The 13,398-nt window shown below is 41.2% G+C and overlaps 1 protein-coding gene across 1 annotated transcript in view; it reads left to right on the plus strand.

Annotated features, from left to right (window-relative positions):
- The first annotated feature begins 9,885 nt into the window (after nt 1-9,885).
- Nucleotides 9,886-13,398, plus strand: part of LOC131130861 (leucine-rich repeat-containing protein 4C) — a 61,910-nt gene continuing 58,397 nt past the window's right edge. The window contains exon 1 of the mRNA XM_058074937.2: nt 9,886-11,203. The gene's annotated coding sequence lies outside the window, so the exon portion shown is untranslated. The remainder of the gene's footprint in view (nt 11,204-13,398) is intronic.

The raw sequence follows: 13,398 nt of genomic DNA on the forward strand, positions 1-13,398 counted from the left end.
GCGGTGGATCTTTGAAGACTTTCTCTGTGGCAAAATTATGTCCGGAGTGCTCCCAGGTACACTTCGATCCGAGGTACTTGGGCTGAGAGGTTCACTATTTTGTCCGCGGGGTGAACTCTTCTCCTTGGATCTCCGCATAGTTGCGGTTGCTAAGCAACGCCTTGTCAACACCGACCATTGTTAGCCTGTTAGCTTGCTTTTATGACTGTCTTTGATATTTAGTGTTCATTGTTATAGTGAATATAGTCTCTCACCACTCGATGTCACAGCCCGGAATGTCCCCACAAAGTTTCCGAGATGTTATGGAGGTTACGGAGGGTAAAAGTGAGCCGCCAGCTAGCGAGCCGCCAGCTAGCGAGCCGCCAGCTAGCGAGCCGCCAGCTAGCGAGCCGCCAGCTAGCGAGCCGCCAGCTAGCGAGCCGCCAGCTAGCGAGCCGCCAGCTAGCGAGCCGCCAGCTAGCGAGCCGCCAGCTAGCGAGCCGCCAGCTAGCGAGCCGCCAGCTAGCGAGCCGCCAGCTAGCGAGCCGCCAGCTAGCGAGCCGCCAGCTAGCGAGCCGCCAGCTAGCGAGCCGCCAGCTAGCGAGCCGCCAGCTAGCGAGCCGCCAGCTAGCGAGCCGCCAGCTAGCGAGCCGCCAGCTAGCGAGCCGCCAGCTAGCGAGCCGCCAGCTAGCGAGCCGCCAGCTAGCGAGCCGCCAGCTAGCGAGCCGCCAGCTAGCGAGCCGCCAGCTAGCGAGCCGCCAGCTAGCGAGCCGCCAGCTAGCGAGCCGCCAGCTAGCGAGCCGCCGAGGCGCTGACACGAGTAATGATCGGGAATGTTCCCAACAAAAACTTTCTTTTTTGATTTTTCTTGTGGCCAGTTGATTGCAAATTCATTTTTATGCTTTATTTATAAAATTCTTTAACAAAAATAAATCAATAAAAGAAAAAATGCATGTTACCTGGACCAGGTTGTTGTTTTCCCAACAACCTGAAAAAGAAACGATGCCATTATAAAGAAACAAAGCAAAATGGCATTATATGAAAAAAAGGCATTAAATGTACTTTTCAAAAATAAAACCACTTTTTTGTTTCTTTACTTTATTTGTGTTTTATTTAACCTACAAATGTGTCAGATCATTTTACCTGACCCTGTATGTTGCCTCTCATACAAGTACTGTATCTACAATGTATGCACTCTATCTGACATCATTACCCAATAATATATCTATTTTGTATTCACTTTAATAAAAGAGTTGACATGCACAATTACATTTTAGTAAAATATTGAACATGCAGAGATTTTAATGAGATTCTTATTGCTCTGTAATACTCCCCAATCATGTTAATCTATTAAAAAAAACTGCTAAGCTTGCCCATGAGACATTATCTCTTATGGATGTCATCATTTAACAGCCATTGATTCTTATTGTTCACACTTAATCAGACAGGGGAAGGACCAAAGACAATTAATCAGAAGTGAACTCCATTAAGTTGCATTTTAACCTTTCAATTTGATCACTTCCTGTGAAGCACTAACTGGACTTGTGTTTTCACTTGTATAAGCGAATTGTTTCTCTTGCGTGTTGCATGTTCCGAGAACTTATGTATGAATTCAGGGAAAATAGGGACAACTGTATTACTAATATTTACATTATATATACCGTATTTCAGACATTCTGTCAAACGTTACAACAGAAGATATGGCGGAACAATGGCTCTGGGGGTCAACCTCAGAAGAGAAAGGTCTGGGGAATAATTATTGGTTTGGCTTTTCTTCTTGGTTCATGCAGACCTGCCAACATGTTCAAATCAAAGTATTCAACATGCAGTCTGTCCAGATAAATAAATGGTAGAGATGTTCCAATCAGGATTTTACGCTGCCGATGAGTGAAATTGGCTGATACCGATACCACTACTGATCACATACATGTGGTGCAAATGTTTAATATACTACTGGCTATATTAGCGATCACCAAGGTTTTTTCTTGTGAGAGATACTTTTACAAAGTGAAAATGGCCAAGAGATACCCATTTTTGTAACATATATTTTCATCGCTTGTTTCAAGCCAATCAAAGTCAATATGTTCTCACATTATTAATTGGAAACCTGAAAAACCTGAAAAGCAGGTTTATCCACCTCTGCTGGGTAACTTCAGCCGCATCCGCTGCCTTCTGAGGCGCAGAAGCAGTCGACTCCCTCTTGTTTGCCTGTGAAGGACATACAATATGTGTGCACAACACCTGTTTCAACGCTCACCTGTCACACTCGTCACACATCATCCGTAGTCCAACTCAGCCCCGCACACAACAAAAGTTCCTCCTGCACTAAAAGTGCTACATCGTGTCTCCATGCTCCCCAATCCGTACTGGGCCAGTACTCATCCCCAAATTCTTGCAAGTACAGTGGAGTTGGGACGGCTGCCTGACGGAGGAGCGCATCACGAGCCTCAAACTCACCACACCCTGCCAAGTGTCCGGCCCAAAATGTTGCACCAATCTAAAGCTTTTTAAAATGCCACCTTGGTGAGACATGTTTGAGGCACGTTTTGCAGGGTGCAAAACTTACATTATACTTATACTATACTTATACTGGGTTGCACGGCGAACGAGTGGTTAGCACACAGGCCTCACAGTGAGGAGACCCGAGTTCAATTCCACCCTGTGCGGAGTTTGCATGTTCTCCCCGTGCATGCGTGGGTTTTAAGCAAAAACATGCTAGGTTAATTGGCAAATTGTCCATAGGTATGAATGTGAGTGTGAATGGTTGTTTGTCTATATGTGCCCTGTGATTGGCTGGGGACCAGTCCAGGGTGTACCCCGAATGAATGATATATACTTATACTACTAAAACACCTATTATACTTATACTTATATTCATCTCAGGAAAGAATACATGCATTGAATCAACCAAAAACATAAAATCAACTTTTTGGTAAAATATCGTGCAAGGGTCACAAATGTTCTCAAACATTTGCTTGTATTTCTAACAAGTAGTGTATGGTATTCTTTATTCATGTCATTTTAGCCATGGTTAAGGATCCCTCATAATGGCAAAATTGTGTGTCTTTTTGTAGGTGCGGTAATGTAGTACAGCGTGCCTGTCTGTGGTCTTAAATTCACTTCTGAACATCTCAGACGCAGAGGAGAGCACTCTACCTTGCTCATTGGAAGTATGCTTGAATACACTTGCAAGATGCACCCTGTGATGTTCAGTGTCTTTCAAAACAGAGAAAGCATTAGAAGTGCTTGTCACATAATGTAAAATGGATTTTTGCTTGGAAAAAAAAAATCTGTAATAGGTTTATCGGAGCAGAATAAGCAGTCAGCTGGAAATAACAGTATTCGTGTTGTTAGTTTATGAGTGTCCATGTGTTTAATGTGCTATTGCTAATTTCAGGTTACATGCCAAAGGGCATTAAATTCTCCCTGATGTGATAAGACACTGATTACATTATAGTTATTGATCGAGTACCCTTGAGTGATTGTAGCCCTTTGTCATCTTTTGCTGTGCTTGGAATACATTATTTGTCAGTAGTTCTTGATTTGATTTTCAAGTGTATTTTCCCACTTAATAATGATGTGTCACTTGCTCGAAAAATATATTTTTAGACCTGGCTGGAAATCTGAGACACTTTTTAAAAAAGTGTTCTTTTATTGATTTTGTTTTCTGCTCAAGCCGGATATGAATTGTCAGCTCCATGATATGGCTTCTGATTGTCTGCACTTAGCAGGAGGAAGAGGGGTGGGCGTTAGAGACGCAGTATAAGCACACAGACACTGATAGGGGGGCTAGGGAGGCAAACGAGAAAACACTCTTGGAAAAAATTGGTGTTTTTTCCCAAATTTAAGTTTTTCATTCATTCATTAATTTTCTGTACTGCTTATCCTTCAAGGGTCATGGGCGTGCTGGAGCCTATCCCAGCTGTCTTTGGGCGAGAGGCGGGGTACACCCTGGACTGGTCGCCAGTCAATCACATGGACAATCAATTTACCAGTCAATCACATGGACAATTCATTCATTCATTCATTCATTTTCTACCGCTTTTTCCTCACGAGGGTCGCGGGGGGTGCTGGAGCCCATCCCAGCTGTCTTCGGGCGAGAGGCGGGGTACACCCTGGACTGGTTGCCAGCCAATCACAGGGCACATATAGACAAACAACCATTCACACTCACATTCATACCTATGGACAATTTGGAGTCACCAGTTAACCTAGCATGTTTTTGGAATGTGGGAGGAAACCGGAGTACCCGGAGAAAACCCACGCGTGCATGGGGAGAACATGCAAACTCCACACAGAGATGGCCGAGGGTGGGAATTGAACCCTGGTCTCCTAGCTGTGAGGTCTGCGTGCTAACCACTAGACCGCCGTGCCGCCACATGGACAATTTGGAGTCGCCAATTAACCTAGCATGTTTTTGGAATGTGGGAGAGTATGCGAGTATGCAAATTTTCCATAGGTATGAATGTGAGTGTGAATGGTTGTTTGTCTATATGTACATGTATATACCCCGCCTCTCGCCCGAAGACAGCTGGGATAGGCTCCAGCACCCCCCCCCCCCGCAACCCTCGTGAGGATAAGCGGTAGAAAATGAATGAATGAATGAACGACTAGATCAATTTTTCACAGTCCACATCCAAAAGGCTGATTAACTGTACTGTGCAGAATATGAGGTAGATGGCGGTCTGACAAAATCAAATTAAAAATGGCCTATGTAAACCTTTAGTTCATTGCCCAGTAAAGGTTTTTTTTAAGATAAATTGTAAATTTAACAGCAACCTTTTATTGTGGCCAGTCCAATGCAAAGCTCTGCAATAATCATGTCCTTTACAGCATCTTTTCAATGGATTCGTTTAAAGCACTGTTATTTTATTTTACTATTTCATGAAAAGTATGAGTAAAAAGCAAAGCGCTTTTATTTACATTGAGGTAAAATGTCTTCTGGGGGTTGTATTAGGTTTTTGTCTAAATTGTATAAATCTTCTTTACTTTGCATGGGTATAAGGTATCAGAAATAGGACAGGATGAACTAAATTCAACTAAACGAGTAAGCATTCATTTGTCAGAAGCTCCCTGACTGAACAAAATAGAATACTTTACTCCAACTAATTTTGATGTTTACATTTCTGTAGCATGTTAGGGAAAAGCAGACACAAATAACAGATTTGGATGGTGAAAAACTCAGGTGGCATAAAGACCGCCAGAAGCAGTATGAAAGGGAAAAGGCCCCCAGCCACATTTCTCTGGCTTGTTTCTCCCACACCTGACAACTTTTATTTCACCGACTCTGAACTGTGCATAATATCAGAATAGATGTCTCATACCCTCCAAAAAAACATCATGAATAATGAATGCAAGATCTCAAAATAAAGAACACACATTATTAATGTATTTGGAGTTTCTGTTAAGAGGGACAGCTGTGGTTGTATAGTAGCTGGCCCTCCAGGGTCCATGAGTAATATATGTTAGTGGAGAAACGCAACAACCTTCAACGTTTTACAATGGCTGTCAAAAATTCATTCATTTTCTACTGCTTATCCTCACAGGGGTCGCGGGGGTGCTGGAGCCTATCCCAGCTGTCTAGTAGTAGTTAGTAGTTGAAATGTGGTGGGGTGGGGTGGGTATTCAGAAGGCACTGCATGAAATTGACCCATGGTTCCACTAGAGACACCAGAGTTGTTGGTAGCAGGAATCAAAACACCCAACCCCCAATTATCAGTATTAAGCTTTCCTATTTCAATTCAGTATGAGGCTAGTTGACTCCCAAGTTGTGACATTATAGTTGTATCGTAATCCCTCGTTTATTGTGGTTAATTGGTTCCAGACTCGTGAAAAGGAAATTCGTATGTATACAAATATTTTCATAGTGACAGCATAGAAAACCTTCTATATTAAATTTAACTAAACTAAACTTTATTTGACACCTCCAGACATGGACTAACAACCTTATAGTCACATTTACACTGGTATTACCCAATAAAGTAGTCATAATAAGAGAAAAGTGAGGAACATGAGTGAGGTAATTCAAACCTAAAATAAAGGCCTGTTGTTTTGGCGATCAAGTCTGGTGCTTTTTGTGTCTTTCATTACATTTCATTTCATTACAGTACTTCCTGACATGAAGAAAGAATTTTAAGTGAAGGGGATTTTATTTTTGTCTCCCTCGAGTTCATGCCTTTGCACTATCTGAGTAACGAACGGTGCCATCTGTAAATCGTTTCCTGCATCACAAAATGTTATCTGGTTCTATAATCATCATTTTACTTTTTTTTATACTTTTTAGTCATTCACATGCTGAAGTGGACTGAAATTAAGATATTTTTCTATGGTTGAATTCCGCGTTGAACCATTTGGGGTGCAGCAATTTCTTTTTATTACAATAAATTTGTTCGATACCTGACTGTGAATTTCTGGCAAGCAGGATTCCTTATTTATGAACTGAATTTTTTCGTAGTTGAAGCATAGAAAACATGTTTAAGACCTTTTAAATATTGTTCTGAACAACATTAGAGCACTTTCCACATGAACTAACACCCCTATAGTCACCTTTGCACTTCAGAGTTGAGTTGAAACTTGCCGTGGGCTACGGCCACATCAGTAGGTCGTGTTTGTATTCGGGAATATTGTGATAGATGTTATTGTGACCTGCAATAAAAGCAAATTTAGTGTGTTTTATGGGAACATGACAGTAACGTTACTCAAACACAGTGACTAGAGTTGAATAGTATGTTCTTTTGAATGCAATATATTTGTATTTTACTTCATTTAGCACAATAACAGAAAATAGTGAGGGACAGCTGCAAATTATTTTTTTTGGTCAACATGTTCTTTCAGCAAAAATTATCTTGGCTGAGTCAATAAGCAATTATGAGCAGTAGAGTTGAGCGGGGTACACACAGTATTCCTTCTGCAGGATAAAACCCACATGGCATACCCAACACGATTATTACATTATCTAATTCCATCCCAACACATGTATTATTCAGTTTCTGACAACATAATACTCACAAGAAAAGGAAGAGATGTGTGTGCCTTAAGTCAGCCCTGAAAGGCACGTAACTGTTTTTTCTTCATTCTGTCATAACATCACATTTTCAAGGTTGTCACCATCAGAGTACTGCGAAAAAAACCGAATCATTTAAAAGTTGGATGCAGTCTTGAGTTAAGAAATCACATTGTTAAACCCAAGCAATATCCATTTCACGAGGGTGCTGAAAGCATAACAAATAAACTATGCTGAAGTATGACCTTAAATAAGGCTCTTTGCCCTTGCCACTTGAGGAATAAGTACCCCCAAGAGACTCGTGTGTCCTGCCCTTTCAAAGAACAAGGTCACATGGTTTCCAGTGCATCTCTTTACCATTCTCTAAGGGCATAGATACAACATCAACATTGGGACGTGTCATTGACATGCAACTGATTGTACATGTGCTGATTATGACAACGTGCAGATGCACCGAAATTGATGCAGATGATAGATTCTTGCAACAATAATTCAGCGTCCCAAAGCACCACTTTAAATATGTAAGTGTTTCTAGCAGTAAAGATGTTGTTGTCGTAAAAAAGCCACATACACTAAGATTAAGCGCTTAGCTCTTAAGTGATGGCTCCTATGACGCAGATAAGGCCAAATACAGGAAATAGTGGTCACCACATCTGATGCTAAAAGTCAAAGTAAAATAAAAAGCCTGTGATGAAGACCAATGACTAAAACCCTCTTTATGTTATCTCATCAATAAAGATATCCAACCTTTTGGAGAGCATTAAGAGTTTGTATATTAATGGCATCCATTAGGCATGCCTCCTACATGTGAGGTGAAAAGAAACAGTGAGGAAGTCGGAGTATTTAATAATGTCTCCTTCAGCTGGAAAGCGAGAGGGTGGTGCTCTTTATATGCCAGGGACACAGAGGCTGGCAGGAGGACAGTTATGAAGACAGATGAATGATGCAACACCTTTCAGCGTGGAGGGAAATGATATCAGATGCTGACAGCTCGATGGACATATCTCCGCTCTGGCATTCAAATGGTTTCCTCGAATCTTCTGTCATATTGCCTCCTGATGTATATGTGTGGGTGTGTGTGCAGTTGGAAGGTGAGATGTGAGCAATAAAATGAGGTTTGGCCTGTGCTTCTATACAATATATACAATAGAGTGGGCAGGTGATGCTTTGATACAATAGCACAACAACAGAATCCTCCAACCTGGAGATCTTCATGTCCACCAAGGAGGAACATTTCCACCACTTTGAGTTTCCTATTGAGTATGTCTGGAGCGGTCCAAGAACTCATTAAATATTGGTGCACATCACATTTTAAAAAGCATTTTCAACCTTTTATTTTATTGAATAATGCAAAATTTTGTAACTTGCAGGGGTTTGTATTTGGTGCTGAGCCAAATTGCCAATGTTGGCCTTTTATTGAGACCCATTGCAATTTAAAATGTTTTGTGTTTACTTATTTTTATTCACTAGATGAGCTTGACAAAACATTGTGGCCACAGCTGTGCTCAGATCAAATCTCAGTACAAAATTAAGCACTTAAAAAGTGGCGAATGTGTGTTTTTTTTACCTAGTGCTGTCAGTATAAATTGAAACATTGAAAGGTTCATTAATTATTGTGTGTAATTAATTTATCTAATTTATCTTTTTTAATTTAACCTAAAAATTGCTGACAAAATCCTCACCTAAAAAGGTATTTTTATTTAATTTTGTGACTTTATTGTGGCAGATCAAAATTATTGACATAATATATAAGTGGCTTTATGAAGAAAGTCCCAAAGGCTGCCTGTAACCTGTAGTTATGAAAATCAGGCGGATTCATGATGTGTTCTTTTGGTGGTATAAGCAAAAAAGACATATGACTCTACTTTTATCAATAATCCTGTCAGGTAATTTTTGAAAAGTAAACTTTTATTGGGGGCGGCACGGCGGTCGAGTGGTTAGCGCACGGACCAGGGTTCAATTCCACCCCCGGCCATCTCTGTGTGGAGTGTTCTCCCTGTGTACTCCGGTTTCCTCCCACATTCCAAAAACATGCTAGGTTAATTGGTGACTCCAAATTGTCCATAGGTATGAATGTGAGTGTGAATGGTTGTTTGTCTGTATGTGCCCTGTGATTGGCTGGCGACCAATCCAGGGATAGACTCCAAGCACCCCCGCGACCCTTATGAGGAAAAGCGGTAGAAAATGAATGAATGATTGAATGAACATTTATTGGCTCAACAACTCTTTCATTTTCACATTTACTCACCGCTTCTCACCTTGCCCTCCCAACTGCGAATCAGTTGAGGCTAAGTAAACCAACCCAATCAATGTCCAATTCAGGGTGTGACTGACCTTTGGTTTCCACCCCCAACAACTCAAGCACAGGAATCCCAACGCATAAAAATGGATTTTATAAAAATAGCAACATGCATCGGAAACAGTAAAGTTAGAGATTAAAAATTGCATTAACATAATTAACGATAATCTGGCTTTTTTTGTAGCATTTATCTCATGTTGGTGTTTTGGGCGTTTCTATGTGTTTTTGGCAAATGCAGCATTTTTCTTTGCATTTCTTTCATTTCCTGCAACATTTATGTGTTTGTACATAATTGTCCCCATCTGTACATTACTGCGCCTTCACCCCTGTAAGATTATGACAAGAACACATCTATAATATTTGACTGCTACACTTCCATCTGCCATGTATTGTGTTCCAGGCATGCATTGTATATTGTGTCCTGAAGCATTTCCGAATTCAAACTGGGTAATCAGAGACGTTGAAGTGAAATGTAGTCTATCCTTTGCACAAAGAGCCCGGGGCCACAATCTTACTCCAACAAACCGACGAGGGGGTTCGGTAGGTGGCAGTCGTGTCCTATTTGCGAGACACATTAGCGGTTCAAGCTCCCGTAAGCACCTCGTTCTTTCTTCTCCATCTCCGCCGCTTGGATGTACATTTTTTGGACACATGAAAGAAGCCAGTCATGAACGTCACTTTTGCAGACATGTGACTGAAAACTGCGGCGCCATTCTGGAGCCATTCAGGGTGAAAGTGAGCAACATGTCGACTGAGGGAGAAGAAGAGAAACAACGTCCGCAGCTCTCCCCTTGATCAGCAGCAGTGGCCGAGGGGGAACTTTGTCAGTGGGAGGTAACCCACATGACTGCCTGACAATTCAACGCTTGTCCGTGGGGCTGCGCCGTCCGGAACACAGTCTGAAGTGATCCATATCACAGTTTCAGGAAGAAGAAAAAAACGCAGCCTGCTCATTCAGAAACCCGAAGCATTTGTAACCTGGATATGAGAATAAGGGATGGACGGGACGCCACTTGGATGAGCAGCACTCGACATCATCTGTCCCCGTGTGAACGTCTCCTCAGCGGATAGACGAGACGTGATTTGGACAGATTTACGCACGGGTGGCGCAGAAGTGAAGACGGTCTTCAGTGGACACAGGTCCTGTGTGCGCTTAATGCTACCAAAACACGGATGAAATTTGAATTTGAGCTTTTCCAACGACAAAGAGCCATTTTTAAGGATACTCGCTGGATTTATTTTTTATTTTTTTCCATTTTTTGGTGTTGCGCAGGATTTTCATCTTGTAGAGCCCCTCGGGCATAATACTGTTAGTTGTCAATGACTTAACAGATACTTTTTTTGCGCATCCACAAACCTTATAAACATCTTTAAACCTACACTGAGATGTGAGATTGAATCCAATCCAATCCAGTGTGATTGACAGCAAAGAAGTAATAGAGACTTGGTGGAAGTTCCATTTCTAATTAAAGAAAAGGACGCTGATCCACTCCTGCAAAGGGCTTTTTTTTTTAAAGGATGCACCTTCTGATTCGTCGTGTGCACCATTTTGTGATGCAATGTCTCCGTCTTATATCTTATATGCATGTTCAGCAGTGAAGAAATAACAAGTGTGCACGTCCACATTGCCCTAACTCAGGAGGAAACGTCGGGCATTAGTGGTTCCGCTCAGTTCCAGCTATGGCACTTGTGGGTCTCTCCACGCTAAGAGTCTCGTGGAAAAAGGCGATGTCGGATATATCAGCATCATTTTGAGAGTTACCCCCACATCTGGACTAATGGATGGATTGCTGTTTTTTTAGCCTCGGATTGTGCAGGATCGCCTGAGAATTGCGGATTTTTTTTTTTTTTTGGTGTGCGTTTTTTCAAAAGACGCAACGTTCTCAATCAGAATCCAGAAAGGATTGGTGACTACTGAGCAAGTAAGTTTATGTGTGTGTATAAAAAGCAAATCTCAGTCCCCTGTCTCACTTGTCCTAAAGCAGGGGTGTCCAAAGTGTGGCCCGAGGGCCACTTGTGACCACACTTTGGTTCGATTTTTTTTTAATTTGACCCATTGCAAATTGTATAACTGAAACAAGGTGAAAATGGTGTAAAAAGGCATGAAAATGTTTGAAAAGTGAAACATCGGGCAGATGAAATGTTAGTTGTCATAACTAAGCTTGTTCCTTAAATATATACTTTTTGTTTAGTTTATCATATAATCATAGTATAGACGGTTCTTAAATCCGCAGTGGTAACATTAAACTATAGTGCAGTTATCAGCTTTTTTTTGCAACAAGACAGTCTTTGCTCTGTGTGTAGGTGTGTGTGTGTGTAGGTGTGTGTGTGTGTGTGTGAACAACATACTGACTCACACTGATTTGGCAGACAATTTGGAAATATGTATGCAATCACCCCTAAGAACGTCAGGCTTAAGCTCACACGCAAGGAAAAGTGTACCTCTGAGAGAAAGAGCACATTATTAGGCACGCTAGTCGCCAGCATGGAGTTACACACTGCACCATGTTGAACACTTACCGAATACAAAGTAGGCCAAAAGCTGTTTTTTAAATGTCTTTTTTTACTCACTAAGATGCAATAAGCCAGATAGATTACAGTGTATGGTTTGTTAGTGATTCCTTTTTGATATTATTCGAAGAACGAGAGAAAAAAAAGGCTTTTTTTTTCCATTTCATGAAGAGCAACACTGTCATCCCATGAGTGGTTGCCTAAATCGTCAGACATTGCCTGTCATGTCTTTTCTTCCTGGCATGGACTAGGCCTATACAGAAGGCACTTGTTCCTTAGCTCCCTGCGATGGAGCTGTCCCTTTCTGTGGTGCTGAAATGAAGTCAGTCTCAAACGCTGCACTGCATCATACAATAGAGGGCCTTATATATTGAAGGGTATCTCTTCATCACTTGTTGTATCAATTATTTGTTCAGTCAGCCTCAATTGGTACCCATTAATTCCATTTATCACCAAGAGACTGTGAGCAATTTTATAAGCGTTTGCTTGTCGTTGTATTCACAAATACGCAACATATAACTCATATCAATGTCAGATCCCGGAAGTATGTGTCTATCATCAACAGTAAACCATAAACCGATTCTGGTGTTAAATGCATAAATCGCCTCAGCTGTCACTGTCACATAAAGAATGAATCACATTATTGTCCTGTGAAAGTGAGAAATACTGTATGGCAAGCATCATTCATCCACTGAAAGAAAAGCACTCCATGATGGAGTGACATCACCTTGGGACGTGTTAGAATGCTGATTGGATGTTTTTTTTTCCCTTGTTTTTCCCACCTTTGGGGTACCGTGATGAATCCTTCTCTGTTAGTTTTTCTTTTGCAGTTGGTAAACATATTATGCTCAACTCTAACTATGCTTTGAAGCTAAATTTTAAATTAAAATGTGCGGCTAATGTTGGTCCGGTTGAATGTGTTAGAGCTATATTAGTACTTGATAGTAGTTGGCATTAGCCTTTGAGCAGGTGCAGTTTACAGACCAAAAGACTTCCTGCTGTTCACACAAAGACTGTCTTTCCATGATGACATTGCTTCCTCAGACATCTGTTTCATGTCCAATTTATACAGTCGCTGCTGTCTATTGCATCTATTGAAAATCGTTCCAAGCAGCCATGTCAGAAAATTAATGAAGTTGTCAGACAGAAAGGAGCACAGAAATGAGGGGTCAGGGTCTTGCAAAGTGACATACTGTATAAAATGTTCACTTCCCTACACTCTTTTGTCATTTATTTCCTACTTCAGCTTGTAGGCTGGTTCAGATCAAGGCCAGCACTTTGTGCTGTTTAATGAAATGATCATTTCTCAAATCGGATTAATATCTGCAAAGCCCCTCTTCCAACATCATTAGCATTCATTTCTTTCACTGCACTCGTGTCAATAATAGAGCTACTGCTATATTTCGCATCGTCTCTGGTTATGGAATCTCTTGAGAAGGTTCATTTAATAAGAAATAGAGCAATTACATAGATCTGTTTTATGCTCCCCATTTTCTTGTCTTGGGGACAAGCGGATTAATCCGGCAGGTCTAAATGTGAGGGAAATGCAGGATGTGGAAAAAGTGTAGACATTGACAAGATAACAGGATAGGTCGTAAATGCAAGT

Source organism: Doryrhamphus excisus, linkage group LG1 (assembly GCF_037039965.1).
Source record: "Doryrhamphus excisus strain RoL-2023G ecotype Guam linkage group LG1, RoL_Dexc_Guam_v1.1, whole genome shotgun sequence".
Lineage (NCBI taxonomy): Eukaryota > Metazoa > Chordata > Actinopteri > Syngnathiformes > Syngnathidae > Doryrhamphus > Doryrhamphus excisus.